Below are 18,787 nucleotides of genomic sequence, written 5' to 3'. Positions count from 1 at the left end.
GTTTGCCTTTATTACTGGCAGAGCTAAAGAGTCTTAAGAAATGGTAACACCGGCTGTACGGTTTCATTCGGTTCACCTACATTCTCCTTTAGGTGTTATCTTTCATTTTTTATTTGTATAATCCACTCGACAACACGCATTTCTTCCCCCTGGTGAACGCGAATCGCTAAGTGGCAAGCAATCTGTGAGTAAAAGGCATCACTGAAGCTGAGTACTCGATTCTTAAAAAGGCGACAGGCGGCAAGGGTCGATGATTATCTGACTTCCTGTCCGTTCGTTCCTCGCTAGAAGAAGAAGGAACGAAAATTCGGTCAAACAAGTACGAAAGATTCGTCGGGTATCCTCCATTAGTTCGTCGTTTTACACGACGTCTATCAGTTTCAACAACTTTGGTGACAAAGGCAGAAACTCGATTCTTGCCAAATAATTCGCGGCAAAACAAGATCAGCCCGACAGAAACGCACTTTGTGCTGTTCGTTGACTGCGTAGGAAGTTTTTTATATTGCCGAATCTCAGCTTGGGCAATAATTTTTGTCGTTTCGCGAAAAACATGTTTTCCTCTTGTTCGCTGTCAAAAAACACGAGATTTCTTATTGTAATTACAAAAGGAACAATAAGAACATCGCGTTAAAGAAAAGAAACACGTTGTTCGGGAACTGTTACAAGCGTTAAACGAGTAGATTATTAAAAAAAAAAAAAGAAGAAAAAAGAAATTGATTTTTCGAAGCTGGCAAGGGTACGTACCCCCTTAAGAAATCTAAAGTGTCGAGTTATACACTCTGGAGCGGAGGAGAGGAAAGAAAGAGAAACGAAAAGAGAGTTGTGCGAAAGAAGAGAATGGGTGGGGGCGAGGGGGTTGAGGGCTCAAGGCACGTGACCGGAAGGCGGGGGGCAAAACGGCGCACGCGCCGTCGTCCTCCACCTGGTGCATCACCTGCTGCCCCCTGCTTAAGCCTCCCTGCCACCGCCTTTCCTCTCTTCTCCACTCTTCTCTCTTATCCTCCTTTTTCTTTAGCTTCTTCACCTCCTCCTCCTCTTTCTTCTCCGGCACGGCTATATACTCGTCTTCCCCATCCCCAGCTCGCTTCACCACCTTCAACCACCTTAGGAACCACTCGACGTTAAGCTGCTCGTTCGTTTGCGATCCTTCTGATTCTTTCTCTTCTTCCTCGCCGCTTTTAAATTAATCCGCGGTTCACCGTCAACCGGCTGGGGCGAAACACACCGTTGCACAGACGCTTTTTTACTCACCCGCGACCGTGTTTGAAAACTGTGTCAAGAGTTAGCGGATTCAAGAGATTTTCGATACAATGGCACCCTAGTTGCTCTCAGTCGCGGCGACCACGTCGCTTCCGTTTCGCGCGCACCTCACGAATATTCTTGGAAAATACGAATTTTTCGACTTCGAACGATATCGTTAGATCTTATCTATTCATTTTCCGTGCTTAGCAGAACCATTAATTACACGTCGCGCGTCTGCGTGCAGCAACGAATCGTGGATTCCTGAACGCCACCACCTGCCGCACCTCCCCTGCCGAACACCACGGCATGGCGTATTAAACGACCACCGTTTTCCCTTTTCCGACGAGCATTTAATTGGCCTGTGTTTACGCGACTCGGATCGATGACTTTTCGAAAGGCTGACGAGGATGAATCGCGCGATGAGGATCGGGGCGTCGTGATGGCCGAGCAATTATCGGCCTCGGTCAGGAACGAACACGCGCGGCGTGGCGGGGCGGCACAAGGTGGCAGATGCGAGCCCGCTTCGTCGCGAGCGAAAGAAAGACCTACCTTCGAGCCAAGATGAATTCAAGGTCCAGGTGGTGCGGCATCGTGACGCTTTTGTTAAATCGACGAAATGATATTTCGATGTTGGGGTAGCAGCCAGTCGACGACGCCGAGATCATTGTCCTCGCCGGTCGTAACAATCTGTCGTGGCACGAAGCGTGCCAAAGATGCCTCTTTACCGAAATCGATCTTCTTCCGTGTATCGAGCCGGGAAAGAAAAGCGGTAGCATGTAAATAATAGAGTGGAAAATCCGTTTCTTACGTCCGTCAATAATGGCTGAAGTATGCTAGATCGTGACCCAGCGAGAATGCTCTCGTTGGGTGGGAAATGTCGGGGTATTTATATCTGACCGGGTCAATCGAGATCGCGTAAATTGAACGATCTAAGAACACGATGTAGGACAGTGTTCCTGTTACTTGGGGTTACTAAATGGAGGGATAGATGCGATAATTAATATGTCGACTCGATTCTGTGGATTATGTATGCTGCGACCCTGTTTAACCCTGTCTTGACCAAGGGAGAAAAAATTAAGAAACTTATTTTCTCTTCTTAAACCCTTGCCCTACAACATTGCATCGTGATGCAGCTTACTGTTCAAACGTGTGAAATCTGGTTGGTACTTTTAATATGGTTGAATTTTCAGTTTAATTCTGATTATCATTTATCCAATCAAGGATATTTAATGTTTCTTAATTTATTTTAAAATTGAAACAGCGAATAGTTAACTCTGACTGACGCAACTATCGTAAAAATCATAGGTGAAGGGGTTAAGCTATGTTGCGCAATATGATGGCCTAGTTTCGTTGAAATAAACGAAAACAGAATTCCTTTAATTGCATTATTTCAAACACTTTCACTTAATAATCGTTTTCCATTCTATCGCTCTAATGAATGAATTTTTATTCTGTTTTAGGTAAGTTTATCTATGCGGCCAGATCGTGTGTGTGTACTCGAAATCATCGTGTGTGACGTGAGTAACCATTCACACATGCTATTATTGTAGTAATGCATAACTCCATTCTTGGAATTCCTTATTGTCGTTTGAATGACGCGTATGCAGATGTACGCATAATACACGTGAAAAAACACGTATACCTGACGTGTGTTCCGTGTACATAACTCTTAACCAATAGCCCATTTAATATTTTCATCAGCGATCCTCTTATTGATCGTAATTCCTTGCGTCACACCAAGCAGTTTATTTAATAGTGACTCGTTAAACTATGTTTTGGGTATAAAACGAAGTTGTGAAAAGTCATTTATGAATGTTTGCTCGCGTGTACGCGAAAGTATGCGTCATTTAAGATGCATCGACCAGCCTCTCCCTTTCGTTTTCATATTTAGAATATTTCTACTTTATGTACTTCGTGGTGCTAAACTTTGCAAAAATGAAATACTAGAAGGCTAAACGCGGTTTATTTAGGCTTCGAGCTTGGTGCACATGGCGGAATAAATAGTGGAGCGAATAAGGAGGGTAGGAACAATCAATTAAGATTCAAATTGAAAAGAAAAGAAATTCCACTGGGGGGATGGTTACGTGAAGTGATCAGAAGGGGAAGAGAATGATCCCCGTTCTGTCGCGATTTCAAGTCCTGACAAAGGAGATTCTCGCGCAACGCGTCGAAGCTTAGCCGTCGAGCGCGCGCCGCCGTTTATTCCGCGAGGAAAGAATTCACGCAGAAAATGCCGCGCGTTTGCTCGATGATTCGGAAAAATTCCAATAACGCGTTAGAGATCCTGACTCACGCGTCGCGTCCTCGTCAATCGGAGCGTTATGAATCGAGACCAAAGAGCGAAATTCATTCGTGATCACGTTCACATGGGGTTTTAAGTGTTCGCGGATGAAATTCGTAGGGAACACACCGCGTTTCAGCTTCCTTTTCCCTCTTTCCCGTTCAACGTTCGGCCGCATGCTGGATTCGTTAACCGCGGCTCGCCTTCAATCGTCCCCGTTGCTCGTGAATGAATTCGTTATCTGAGAAAACGGCCGTGACCCGCCACGCCGTTCTGCGCGAATCGTATCGCATAAGAGGTCAGCCTGGTCATCGGCGCACAAAATGCAGCGAGCGAAAAATTACGCGATCGTCATCGATAACGATTCTGTATACATTGTCTCTTGTATTTTAATGGAAACTCGCTAATGATTACAAAGCTTTTAGTACATTTTACGATAAAGATTTTGACGAACCCGCGAAATGTTTTCGCGTATCGCGTTCGCCAGCGGTGCGCGTTTACTCCTCCAGTTCTCTCTTGCGATCTCGCGGTTCAATGTCGCCAGAAGCAGTCAACAACAATGTGTAACCGCTAAAAATACTCTTTCTCCTTTTCCTCTCCGCTACGTCCTTCTTCGTGTTGGCTTGCCCGTTCATGACTTTTCTTCGCCTGCTTGTTTCTTTCTTTCAGTCACCGAGAGAGAGTACACCAGCCACCCCACTTTGAATAGAGGCGCTCGGCCTCAGTAATAACTTCCTCTTGCAACTTCTCGTGACAAGTTCAAGACCTTTCCTCCTTCTTGCTGTTCGTGCTCAAAATCTTTTGAACATCGTTCCTCCTTTTTCTTTCTCTCTCGGCGAAATTATTTCGAGTTGTCTGATTCGCTTAGATACCCCGACGGATCGATGATGCGGGGAAAAATTAAAAGGGGTTCCATCTCTTATTGCGCGATTTCCACCTTGCAATCGTTCAAGGAGGATGTTTTTATCAAACGTAAACGCGTACACGTCACAGACGTTTATGTCAGACTAAACGAAGAGGTATCTCTGATAGATAAGCAGGATTATTGCGAACAGACGTCAACGACGCTATCAATTCTTCTCGTTTATTACGTTCCCGCTACGGTATGATTCACAAGAGTTCCGACTATCGAACATGATTTTTTTGCGACCGAACGTTTAGGTTACAGTACAGGCGCCATGTCTGACAATGGCTCGTTTGAAAATTTTCTGAATCATTCATGATACGAGGAAATTCGCTTGATCATCCACTTCATACAACCTTGCAATATCTTGCCCACTCTTCGGAATGATTCGAATTACTGTTGTTACGCGAATATGTCGAGTGGAATTTTGAGAAAATTCGTGAATCACTTCCGCTATCGTGGATTCATTTGCTTTTTACGTTACAAGAAATGACTCAAATGCTCGCGTGATTAATAGCGAATGATTCGCGGAACTGGACCGCCTCCTAATCCGTTCGGATTAGTTTGCTCAATTAACTTGGGTTTTTTATTTTCCTGTCTTTCGGATGATGATTCGTTTGCAGGCAAACAGCTTGGAGCGACTAAAGGAGTATCAGTAATAATTTTATGTCTAAGATCGTTAGATTGCTCTCTGCCTTCAAGTTCTTTTTTTTCTAATCACGAGATTATTAGTTTCATTTGATTCAAGATTTGATCTCGCATCATCGATGCCAATCATCGCGTTGAAATTGACGTTTCTGCGTAACAGACAATTTCCCGCGATTATTGTAAGGAGTGGTTAAGGGAATCTCGAGGCGAAATCCGGTCGAATGAGAAGCTCGCCAGGTTGATCCGTGCCGACGACTCCTCTCGAAAGTCCCTCTTTGCAGCGTCTTCGAGGTAACTCGTGGTAAGTTGGTCCGCCGGCTGGCTTAATTGCTAATTAATTCTAATTGATAATTCCCTCGATAGTGTTAGGGAAGTAATCTCAAAGCATGTTTACGCGAAAGTTCCGACGAGCAATCGCCATCGTTCCTCGTCTGAGTACGCTCTTCCTTGTCATCTCACCTCTCCCATCTTCGTCTGTTTTCTTTGAGCGCGTCGATTTTTCATCACCCGAGGAAAATTAACAGCTTCAAGGACCTTGCTCCGTATGTATATACAATTAACGAGGATTTCATCATCGTCGCGGTTCCTCTGTAACCTGCCTCTCTTTTCAAGATTAAAAATCTTTGAAAGTTTGCGCAATTATTTCACGGCAATCGTAATGGCAAATTAACGGCAATTTTTCCATCGAGTCGACGCAAATAACGGCCGCGAAAAATAGGAACAACGTGATATTTTATGCAACGACAATAACAGAGCAACCGATGTTTGCAACGTTTAAGCAAATATTTGCGCGCGAGCTTCGAATCGCGGGAGGACGGAAGTTCGCGCGTAAATCAACGTCGATCGCTCGCTGTTGAATCGCGGAATCTCGATCGAAAATCGAATCGAACGAGGATTTTCTTCCTATTTTTCAATATCGTCTCAATCGGGTTTACGTTAGACGCGTGACATTCTTCCGAACACGTGAGGAAGCTATAACATAAACGTCACACGTGTCGCGTGACCTATCTACGTAGAAACGATGCTGTCGAGGTCTCGACGATTGGAATAAACACAGCGGGAAAATGGATACGTCGAAGCGGGAGCTTTTCGTTTCCAACGGAACGAAACGAAAAGAAACGGTACGGCATAGCAGAGTTTTATCGGCGCTTGTCATTTGACGGGCGAAGGAACAAACTAAGTCGGTGGGAAAATTATTCCACGATACGGGAACGCGGATGGTCAATTCAAAAGTTTCGTTTAGGCGGAACATCATGGACGTTTCGCTAATGAAATCGATCGTGATGAATGAAATGCTGCATCGTCGCGACGTCAAGCGCCACGTGACTAGTGGGTGAACGTGTAGGTGTAGGCGGATGGGGCCGCTCGAGGTCGTTCCTCGACAGCATCGAACGATAACACGACCGAACGTTCGCCGACTTTTTTTCGTCTTTACGTCAGTCAGCCGTTAATACTCGCCGCGTCATTGATACGTTCCGTTCTCCGAGCCTCCTCCTGAAACGGAGCGAACCGAACGCGCCAAGTTACATCTGTGTGACACTCTAACGTATTAGAATAAAACGCGATACTAATGAAACCTCGGGTGACTAATAGCCGGAAGAGTCGGTGTTAAGTGTAATTATCGGGAATAATAAGGATTTTGAGGAGATCGAAAGGCGTGAGAAGCTTTCAACGAGTAGACGCGTGTTCTCACGAATGCCAGTCCACAGAAGCCACGAACAAATCAAATTGGCTGGTTCAGAGCGTGTTGGTGCGACTCGTTCTAGAAATCGGAATGCACGAGCGATGCTAGTGTGCTGCCCGTTCCATGGTGACGTTCACACCGAGATCAGTGACGAGCCAGTACGCATACGTAAACGACTAAGTCGTGTCATATACGATCTTCCTGTACGTCCCTGCGTTCATACCGCTCGCTCGGATTATAAGGAATGTCGAGGAACGATGCTATTTCTGCCTCCTCTATCCGGTAACAATCAGAGACTTGCATTTACAGAGCTAATTGAAAGACAAAATTGTCCCGCTCAATTAAAATTGTTCCGTAAGTCGGCAACTGATAACGAGTTCCGCTTCGCCTCAACGCTACGAGACATTTAGAAGAAACTTCTTTTTTTTTTTTTTTTCTAAATGACCGTTGCAAATTGCATAAATTACAAGGCAATAATAAACAGAAAATTCGCTGATTCATTTAATGACAGCTGGCTAGAGTCTGAAGCACGGCGAGCGTTTGCTACGGAAACAAAGTCCAACGAGTAATAACGTAACCGTACCCGCGTCATAGAAAATACATTTTTCCGCATAGCTTGGAATTCGTTGCACTCGCGTTCGTTCCGTGGCACGCGTGCGTTTATAAACCATGTCGCATCGTTTAAGATAAAGCCGTGGAATGCGGCGACTGAACTAAGGCATACTTTCGAAACGGAAAATTTTTCTTAAAACTTTAATAAAGGAAATCAAGGAGGGCGTTAAGAAAACGACGAAACGTTGAAAGAATTGATCGGAAGAGGATTTAAGGATCTATTATTCGAATACCCCTAGCGATTAGTATAAATGGATTGTCGTCGAGTAAATACGCGGCAATCAGAATCGGTTCGTTTTTCCGAAGGAGCAACGAAATGCATTAAAGTCCGGCAGCGATAGCGTTAGTATCGGAGCATGAATTTTTCAAAAGGCCAAACGAGACACATGCTCGTCTCACGTGACAGCCCATATCGGTAGAATCCCAGCGACCTGTGCCACATAATTTTCCGTGTACACGGTGCACGGACCAATGTTGTGTCACGTTACGATGCCCTCACTCCACCCTGCGTACTCGTACGCGTACTTACACACGAGTTTCTTTGTGCCCCGGCTGTGACGGGTGTGTATGTGTGTGTACGCCGGCTTTTATCGCGTACACGTACGCTTACGCGGTACGCACACATCGCTCGTAACAGCACAGCGCCACCCCGAATACCGGATGTGACGACACTCGCGCACTTGGCCCGACGCACTCTTGAGATGTCTCCTCCCCTCTCTCCCTCTCCCCTAACCTCTCTCTTACTCTCTCTCTCTCTCTCTCTTTTACTCCGTTTCTTCGTTTCTTCCTCCCTTCCCGTCATCCTTCTCTATGATGGCGTACAGCGGCTCTGTACGCGAGACTCCCGGTACCCCCACCGTGGCTCGTTTTCGCCTCCCCTCCTCGAAACAGGGCGCTATTTACCCTCGTAGTTCCGGCGACGGTCGTCCGCGGCGCTGGCCGTTCTTGCGTCGCATCTCGGATTCGGAGTCGTGTCGACGTGCACAGCGTTCGACTCGCGCTAGCGCGCACAGTCCCACGCGGATCTTTCGCGCGCGTCTACACCGTTTCGCAAAGTGTCATTCGCGAATATCGCTTCTTTGTACGGTATCCTTTAACCACGTCCGTCTATACCGCGAGTCAGTGCCGGCGGACGATGACGTTACTCGATTTCACGCGGGTCATCGTGTCCCGTCCGAGAGATGTCGAAGATGCCGCGTGTGCGTCGCTCGACGAGAAAGGAGAAGAAAGGGAGAGACCAAGGGGGAAACACGACAGACAGACGGACGGACGAAGAGAGGAGAAGACAACACACTCGCGCGGCCATTTTAACTGCGTCGTACGCTAACCCGGGCCACCCAGTGTGTGTAGTGTGCAAGAGCCAGAGAACCGCCGCCGCCACCGCCACCGCTCTCTCCTTAGGCTTAAACTGCGTCTCTCGCGTGCGCGCTTTGCTTCTGCGCACGCGAGAGTCCCGTATGTGTTCCTCGTACACGCACACGGGAACAAGTGACGCGCGTGTGTTACGCACACTTTCTCGTTTTCCCGCATTAGTTGTTTGTCAAGCGACTTCGGAGTATCCGTCCTTTTCGTCGATCGTCTCGAACCCGACAGCCGCGTGAAGTTGACAGCTAAGGAAATCGATCGGCGATCGTGTGACAACGCGGCTAACGACGAACGATTAACGGGAAAGAACGCGCGATCCACCGGGTATGTTCGCTGCTCGATTCGCACCAAGGGAAACGCGTCGATCGGCTCGATTGGCGAACAACGGAAATCGTGCACGATGTAAGAAAAATGACACGGGATTGTGTATCAAACACCGTCGCGGAACGGTAACACGGGTGAATAAGAAAAAAAATAAACCGAAGCACAGTTGGAGTTAAGAAATTTGTTCAGCCGGTAAAAACGGACTTGACAGTGGGGTTACCCTATGATAACCCGTGCGGAAGAATTGGAACGCGATGGAATAATTGGATGTACGTCGGTGGCATAAGGAAAGTACCAGTTGGAAGTCGAGAATTGTAAACAGAGGAGAGGAAGCGATTAACGGAAACGGGGCAACGTTCCGCGGATCCTGGTTCGAGGCTTCGGGACAACGGGACAGATGGACAGGACCGAAAACGTAAGTCGTACGTTTGTAGAAAGAGGTTAAAGGCGCTTTGTTCAAGTGGGGATAAGGAAAGTTCGACGTCCGTAGGCAGCGAGAGGTAGACGGAGAGAAAGAAAAGTAGTTATCGTTGCGCGCGACGTAGGTACGAATGGACGAACCGCGTGACTCCGGAATCTGCGCAGTAAATCGCGTTCACGTGAACGCGGCACGAAGGCGCCGCGGAATTTAGCTGTCACGTGGAGGGAAAAAAATTTCAAGTTCGACCGACGCGACTGTTATTTCGAACGAACCGTGTGTCAGCCTTTTTTTCCCCTTCTTCCTTTCGATCACCTCAGACTCGACGGTTTTCGAGGTTCATCTTTTGCCGCATTAGCTTTCCAGCCTTAGTCCGTTGGTCGCGCAACGAAGCCCCTTCTGCGAAAGACGTGGGCGACATGGTGGCTTACGTAATTCCCGAGCGATAAGACGGATAACGCAGCCGCGGCTTCGAGCCTGCCACCGAAGCGGCGCCTCTATTTTCGAACGCGCCAGTCATTGGTTGCCGCCTAACTCTGCGCCTAGTGACACACCCGAAAAATCATTCCAGACCCGATAAAAATGTCACCAGAATCGACGATTTCTAAGTACGCGCAGATCTTCCGCGATCTGTTCCCATTCGTTCCGTGATTGGAATATGATTTCAAGAACTGATTATCCTAAACACGGTTCTCGGTGCCAGAATTTAATAAACTGCTCCGATGACCCTATCTGAACCTTATAATTTTCTTATTTAACATTTTTCGAGGTACTTGGCCGTGGTCAGACTTACGGGACACCCTGTGTATATTATATATCTTGAATCATATGCAAATGTGTCTCGCAATCTGTCTCACCGTTGTCCTCGATATATCCAGTGATTCCTGGAAGACCTTGCCCAGGTAGCCGCCAATTTAGTTTGCCAAACCTGGCTTGCTAAAGTTCGTTTCATTCGTTTTCTTTATTATACGACGCTTGGTCATCTAATTAATAGATACGACCATTTTGGAGAAAATGGACCTATCTTATCAACCGATCAGAGTCGCGTTCCTTTCCCCGGTCAAATTCTCATCCGTGCATAAACGCGCGAAACTCGTCCGACATATTTTCGTACTTGTCCGGAGTGGCGCGTGGCAGTGCCTACTTAGAATCCTCCTCGTCCGATCGATCGTCCAAGTTCACCAAGGTGAAACGAACCCGAGAATGGAGAGTCGTTCCTCCATCCGGTGACCTCTGGATGGTAGACGCGAACGTGGCGTTCCGGGAAGACGTAGTCGTGCAAAGTTGCTGGTAACGGTGTGATTCGTCTATTAAAGCGCCGATTGATCGGCGAATAGGAGGGAGTTTGATCGGCGAGGAGGATATACGGCGATCATAGGTGGCCACGTGGTGTGCGCCTTGACGTCCCCGAATATCGACGGCACTCGGCGTGATAACGAATAGAGAGGAGGCGGCGTGACTCATCGGCAAACTATGCGAAACTGAATCAGCCGTGCACGATATTAAAATCGTGTAACGTTTTGCAATTCGCCGGGTTCTGTCTGCAGATAGAATTCGAGTAACTTGCAATCTGACCTGATAATTTTAGGAAAAAATACACTTCTGCTCAAACGAAACATTTCAAATTTCATAAATCCGCTTTTCCTATTCGCATTTTCGTTCCGTCCAAAATGATGTCGACTATTAATTCACAAGATTCTGACTTATCGCGAAATTTTATATCCTTCCCGTTTATTTGTATCATTTTTCATCGAAATCGGAGATTCGTGAACGTCGTCGCGAAGTCGGACAAACAGAGGATCAGTCCCGTTGAAAATTTCTTTTTCGAGGGGACAGCACAGCACAGACGGCAATTGGCGTATCAAAAAGTTTGCTTTGTAAGATTGGTAGAGGGGGATGCGAGGATCGGTAGTGGGGATCCCGGTTCGCATGGTGGACGAGCAAGATGGCGGACCGGGTTGCAGGGACACGTGAGAGTCGGTTGCCGCGTTTCATGACAATGCCGAAAATATGTTTAATGAACATCGAATATTTTGTACAAATTTTTTAGAAAATTATTTATATTTCATATTTTCATCAAATATGAAGCAATATAGAAATAAATGAAAATTTCAGATTTTTCAATTTTATTAAATCAATATAATTATTTTTAATATTTTTTATATCAGCTTCGATTCTTTATTTAAATATTCGCAACACTTTATTATAATTTTTACTTTGAACGCTATGATACTGCTTCGTTTCGTTTAGTTTCATCTTCCTAGATTACTTGTGTCGGTATAATAGTAATGATCGATCACTGCGATTTTTCGCTAAACCTATATCGTTCGCGTTTTTACTCGATCGTTTCCCTCGTGCCGCCACTCATCCACGCTTACCTATGTCGGACATGCGTCATTCAAAATTTAGAATGAGCCACGTGTACGTACGAGGTAAGCTAATTGATCGAGAAAAGTCTTGTTTCTTATTGCGGAAACTTTCGACGCTTTTACTTGGATCCGATTTATGGCTAGTTGGTTGAATCGGAAATAAAAAGAGAAATCGTTACGCGATCGAGTCCTTTCATTGTTTATTTATTAATTTCACGTTAAACCAGGAGAAGTTGATGTGAATCGAACATTTTTTTTAATTGGAGAAGTACGGAAGGAGCTATTATCGCAATTAGAAGTACATTTCTCAAACATTCAGTACATTTCTCGTTTAGTTATGCACCGAGCGTTTCAACGAATCGCTTGGCGGAAGAAGGAACAGCGTAATGTCGGTCGGCGAAGCAGTAAACTCTATCGAGTTCCATATGCAATGTCTAAGAAGCTACAACTGGCACTGGTAATTACCAGTTTACCACTTTATGATTCCGTTTGAAATATTTGCATTTTCCTGTAATTAGAATTCTCGGCTGCGTGTCTGCCTCGTAAAATTTCCCTTCGCAAGGGTTGTTTTTCATCCGTTCGAAGTTTCTTTTACTCGCGAGCGATTAAGTCGGGTCGATTTTCTATTTATCGTCAAATTTCACTTGTACACTCTGAAATAAAAGGAACATCGTTGGGTCTTTTAATTCTTGTTAGAGGTAGAGATTCAGTGAAGCGTCCACGGGATGGATGCAAAAATCGGTAACGATGTTACGCGCTTAAGGACGAGAGCAGAGAAGGGGTGTGCCCGAGAGCGATGGCTGTCGGAAGCTGTAAATGGAGATTGATAGCCGTTGCCGTAGAAAAATTGACGTAAAGTAAATTACTGCACGGGCTAGATCGAGCCTAAAATATTGAAATCTCTGATGAAATAGTTATCGGTTTACTCGAAGCAAAGATTGTACGAAACAGTTGAAAGTTGTTGGGTCGATGACGCCTGATACCATCGAAGCATCCATCGTTTAACGATTCTTCCTTACCCTTTCGTATGCCTTCTTGACATTTTCGCAATGTTATCAAATGTAAAATCGTGTTCCGAGAAACAATGATCCTATATTTAGCGTCAGGGTTTTATTTAAACCGTGCTAACTAGCGATAATAGCGACCTAATAGTCTATCCGTGGCAATAAACAACGGCGAACGTTTTCAACGAGCCGTAGAACTTGGTCAGGGTGGGCGAGTCACGTTTGGTGCTACCATAATTGTGCTTTGACGTTATTCCATTGTTTTGTGGCGTCCGCGTGGGCAGTTTCCTCGCGTTCGACGATTAAGGGTTGATTTTTTGAACTGACACAGTCAAGTCTGTAACTTTGTAACAATTTCTTTACACTTCCAACAGTTTTATTTTCATTCGTTTCTCGGCTGGACGATTACTTCGTTTCGACCAAAAATTCCATTCCGAATTCGCAAACGACAAACGCCTACCACATGACGTAGGTGAAATGACGATTGGTAGTCGTTTATGGTTCGCATGTCTTTCGATCTCAATAAGCCTGGTTCGCGTTTTCTCGCGATGAAACGCGCGTGTACGCGTCCCACATCTTCCGCGTGTAGGCGCCACGCTTCTTTCGTCAGCTCGTTACGATTTATAATTTGTCGTAAACGGTGATGGGATCGATCGATCATCGAACCGTTTTGGGGGATCGATTGGATAGCTAATCGATTAGTCGACGCCGTCTCAATGGAGAGTTTCATATTTTTTTCGTGTCTCATGTCGTGAATACATATCTGTGGGGATTTATGGATGATTCATTTGCCACTTAACGCTTTTGTTGTTGATGACGTGTGTGTGGAAGGTTTTATCGTTAGAGGAAAAGGTCATTAGAAGATTTTTAGTACTAAAAATAAATGGGTCAAAGAACCCCTTTTGCTACGATTTTTTCGATAGATAAATTAGCTATTAATTCGGCAAATTAGAATTAGAATTAAACTGAAGTACCAGCCAAATTTCACAAATTTGAACTGTAAATTGCGTAACAAGTGTGATTCGATATTACAGCTCAACGGGTTAATTATAAAAATCGCCTAAAAATGAAGGTGCTTTCTTAATTTGATTCGCTTTGTTTTATGAGTCTTTTAAAGTCGCTCCTTTTTCGTTTATTCGCCGCTATAGACGGAAGTAAATATCGTCGTGTTGGCTCGGTTCTGTAGTGTCTTTGTCGTCGATGTCGGCGGAGAGACAGCAAGTTTCGAAGGAAACCCAACGAGGGTGCAGGTGGCTCGTATGTCAAGAAGATGAAGTCTCTCGTCTTGGAACAATGGGCTATGACGTGCGCGCCAGGAAGCGTACATGTCTTACTTCCGGTGACTCGCCGTCTAATTGATTCTCAACCCTCTCGTTCGATTAACGTCGTCTATCGAGTCTCGAGCCGGCGCGGCGTTCTGAAGCTGTCGCGACGACGACGTCGACGTGTTGCTTCGTTTTGTCGATAAAACGATTTCGGGTAAAGGATCGTAAAAACCATAGGTAGTCGAAGGCAAATTTTTAACAGGGACACACGCACACATAACACGTTTGGGTCTTTTTCACGGCCATTTTAAGATGACGTTCCTTTGAACTTAGACCGCCGTGAAATATTCGTCTTCCGTGTAATATTCAACGGCGCGTCGTAAATTTCCCGCGTGCCGACGCAAAAATTGCCTGACACAAGCGTCCTTGCGCGCACCAACTCCTCTCGCGTAGCTCATTCTAAAAGCGACCCTGTGTCGTGCGGGACCTACTTCGAGAATACCGATCCGAAAGGTCGCCGTCTCGTTATTGCGAGAATTAATCTTTCACGGTTACGCCATTACAGTTTCACTTTTAAATATACGCACTGCAATCACACCTATACCACTCGAGGGAGAAACATGATTCATGGCTAACAAGCTGTTATTGAGCAAAACCAATCATTTCTAGTACAGGTAATTCCCGTGTAACAAAGTCGTTAATGTTTCTAGAAGACGCTGTTGTACTCATAGAACAAAGAACGTGTGCAAAATGTAGAATTAAATTTCAAAAATTACCAAAGTCGTACTATTATTTTCTTAAAAGATTGAATAATTTTTAAAAATCACAAATTGGATGAAAGAAAATATGAAAGAATAGGGGGAGAAGTATGCAATTATTAGAGATTCGATCGATAAGGAGACAAGGGTAGAGAGTGGAGCGATCGAAAGAGCAACTCTGTAGCGATCACGGTCGGTCGAAGCGAGAGGGGTGGTTTACCGTGGCGGGGGGTTTGTTTTGGTGCGTGACTATCGAAAAGGGGTGCATGGCCCGCTCCCGCAGTCCGTGCCAGGCACGCAGCTGCACGCACCTATGTGTACCTACACGCGGGCAACACAAACACGCGAGAATGCAAAATACGCTGCGTGCACGCAGGCCCGCCTCCGATGGCTGTACGAAAGATAGAGTACCGATAGCAGCGGCGATTCGCCATGGCCAAGCCGTGATTTAGGGGTCGCTATGGCGCCACGATTCAGAAACAAGGGTTCGTTGAACCCGTTCGCTTGTGCAACCCTCGGCCGCGATCGTTACTCTAAAAGCTCCTCTGTCAGCGTGATTACGAAAATGTTAAACTGGCCCGTTCGAGAAGGGCAAAAGGGGAAAGAGTAATCAGGGATGAAGAGGAACGAGATATAGAGGGTGTAGAGAAAATCGGGATAAATGTTGAAAAGGGGGTGATTCCTCGTGCAAAAATGAGCCGAAAATGTAAACTAACAATTTTTCATCCGAACCTTGGTTTTTACAATAATTGATTTCCGTCCTGCAATCCTCTATGCGGAGGTGTCGTACTGTCTCTCAGATCCTTGCGCCCTATACTTAAAAATTAGCATTTAGATTCACGTTTCTTCTAAATTTTGGCAAACAAGCTTCTCTTGTCATACAACGGGTGTTCCAATTGAAATCGGTCAGCTCGAAATGTTTCTAGGATAAAAGACGATGGATGCGCCGCGACATGCGTGCAACGGACTGAGCGCACGCTGGGTCGCCGTCAAGTGGCAGATTGTAAACATCCGGTAGCCGATGCAAATCCGCTTGCAGCCATGTAACGACGACTATTTACCGAGTGTGTACATACATCGCGATTGCGTGCCGCGTTCTACGTATTCTCACGTCCCGTTGATCCTCCGATTCATACGGAATACGAGGCGCGGTGCATTTTCCTAGAGAAAGGCAACGGCTGGATGAGCGGATATCTCGCGTGCAATCCCGACGACGGCTTCTTTTGTAGCGGGTTATTTTAAGAGCGCAGAATTTTACACGCTCACGTGGGTTGCGGCTAGCGACGTCTGGATCGCGGTGAATAAAGGAAGCCAGATAGGGGAAGCTTCGTCTAGGAGGTTGTTACGTCGTTGCATCAGCTCGTTCGTCGGACATTCCTCGGTCTCGGAATCAATTCTTTTTTCTCTTTTCTCTATTAGAATATTCTCGATCGCGAGCGTTGCTCAAAGGCAGAATCTTTGTGGAAATGAACGGCTAGCCGGCGGTATCGCTCGAGTAACCACGAAATGAATGATGGCGCCGTAAACTCGCTGAGAAATTGTATGATTCTACGAAGTCCAGTCGAAAATAGTCGAAGACGATAATATTGTATAGGCACGCTTCCCTGCTTGCTTTCCGTTTCCCATCGCTTCTTCGCCCTCCTTGATCGAACCTTCTTTCAACCCTACGTTTCATATTCAAAGGGTTAATTAAATTCAATTTTTAAAAATATTGTTACTAAGGTTTCGTAATTCGTAAGCATTAATCGATTGAAATTGCTTTTCAAACGAAGAATAAGCCTGATATCGATCGTCAAAATGGCAGTCGGTATAAAACAGACTTCTCGCCATCTTCGCGAGTGCTCGTAACTCGAATCAACTCCTTTAAGTTTCTAATAATCTTCAGCTTTCTTTATGAAAATAATATGTTTATGGACAAATTTGTAAAATTTTCTAATCAATTTCCTCTTCAACTTTGAAAAAATATCTCTCATGATAGTAACCATCTAAACTGTACGAAATAATTCACTTATCGGTGCAAATGGATTAAGAAACAAAAGAACAAATATTTAATTGAAAAAAGAAATTCATAATGTTCAAAAATTCTGCCTTGTTCCACGTTTGTACGGTCTGCGTATCAATGGCGGCTCTGACGTAGCCGTTTGCCCGGTCCGATCGTTTGTTCCGTTCGCGGCTGAGCCATGCGTTCGAGACCGTGTTTCTCCTCTCTCGAAATCGAAGGAGACATTGCGTAAAATGATTATTTCTCGAGAACGAGCGGAGAAGTGGATCGAACAGCCGGGAAACGGAGGATCCGTTGCGGGCGGTCGCTTCTCGACGGTCGGAGCCGACCCTTAATCGATCGCGTTCGCGGAGACGCTTTCAGCTCATAATGAGAAACTCGGCGTCGTGGATGCGGCATTGATTTTCAACCGGGAACTAACTTCCAACGGTAGAAGCAACAAGTAATTACTTTAAAGAAATTGAATTACACGAACTATATAGCGGCGCGCTCGCTTAAGTACACTAGCGCGCGCGCGTTCTCTCTCTCTCTCTCTCTCTCTCTCTCTGCCTCTGTAATCGAATCACCGAACATTTTCGGTGTAATCGGGATTGTTTGTGCCACGACCACGCTTCTCGTGGGAATTCTTCGTTCTCTTCGTCGCGTTCGTTGTTCTTGCTCTCGTTTAACGGTAATTTTTCCAGATTGAAACCGCGATCGTTGAACAGAATGCGATAGAGTAGATTTATAGATTACGAACTGATTAAGTTTTCAGACACGAATGATAAATGATTTCTCGTTAAATAATTTATTTCTCATGAAAACATTTCCTATATGTAAAATGAAATTCGCACGCCCTGTACATACATCGTCTCCGTTCAACCGAGAGGATCTTTCCGGTGTTCGTCCCCTTGGCGCACAGCAGGGTTAAACGTGGTTTTCGGCGTCTCGAAAGACGATCTCGTGCGTAATGTTCTTCCACGAATGCACACGGAGCCCTTACCCCGATCTTCTACCCTTTGAACTTTTAAGAGACCACTCGACACTCGGAAAGATGCCTCTAACCCGTTCAATGAGGCCAATACCACGAGGGTGCGGCCCTTAACAAGGTTATGGAACTCTCTCGGTCTCTCTGTCTCTTTCCCCTTTCTACCCCCTTTGCCTCTCGTTTCACCACCATCAGCCTGTCGCCGATTCCTCTCCGTACGCGCGTGTATACCGGCACTCGCTTCGGTACTCGCGCGCGACAGAATCTCTTTCCAACGTCTCGCCAGGGGGTGGTTGATTTGGGCGCGAAATTGCCCGACAAAATCAAATTTCATTTCGCCGAGGGCGTGTCTGGACAATCGAGCAGCCAAGTGGCCAGCGGCCAATCTGACTATCTCGTCAACCAATTTTGCCGGTGATTACTTTACTCTCGTCGCTGATGCTCGGTCGGGTACCGGCCGAGAGCGGTGCGCGCATTACGCCTCTTTCTCGCGCTCTTAACTTTCCTCGTAATTTAAGGCTCGTTCCACGAAAACCTTACGACTGCATTTTCTCGCCGTCTCGTCGTTCTGTAACGCAATAATCACGGCTTACGGTAGAGTCCACCGAGAGTTCCTGGGACAAGGGTAACTCCGTTTCTCTCCGCCGAGCTACCTGTCATCGGCACGCTTGTAATTTAAATTCTCTTTCGCGAAACGTGCTTTTTTTCCTCTTCTACCCAGAGCACATGGGGTCGGATTTTAATTACGCTGCTAAGAGTTTCTTTTAATATCGGATCATTTTGTTCTCGGTCGAAAATAAACGAGCCAAAGGTGAACGCGTTGTCTGACAGTATCCAAGCAAAGGGAATTTGATAAATCTCTTGAATCGTTAACGAGCTATTCGCAATTAAAACGACTTCACGTTTCTTCCTGGATGAATCTTCTTTCGTCGTACCAGTAGTAA

At 45.8% G+C, this 18,787-nt stretch overlaps 1 protein-coding gene across 4 annotated transcripts in view; it reads left to right on the top strand.

Moving 5' to 3' along the window:
• The window catches only part of LOC117608677 (serine/threonine-protein phosphatase 4 regulatory subunit 1), a 112,064-nt gene that overhangs the window by 32,187 nt on the left and 61,090 nt on the right, over nucleotides 1-18,787 (top strand). The gene's annotated exons all lie outside the window — the stretch shown is intronic.

Source organism: Osmia lignaria, chromosome 9 (genome assembly GCF_051020975.1).
Source record: "Osmia lignaria lignaria isolate PbOS001 chromosome 9, iyOsmLign1, whole genome shotgun sequence".
Taxonomy (NCBI): Eukaryota; Metazoa; Arthropoda; class Insecta; order Hymenoptera; family Megachilidae; genus Osmia; species Osmia lignaria.
This window is presented reverse-complemented; position numbering and strand designations above follow the sequence as displayed.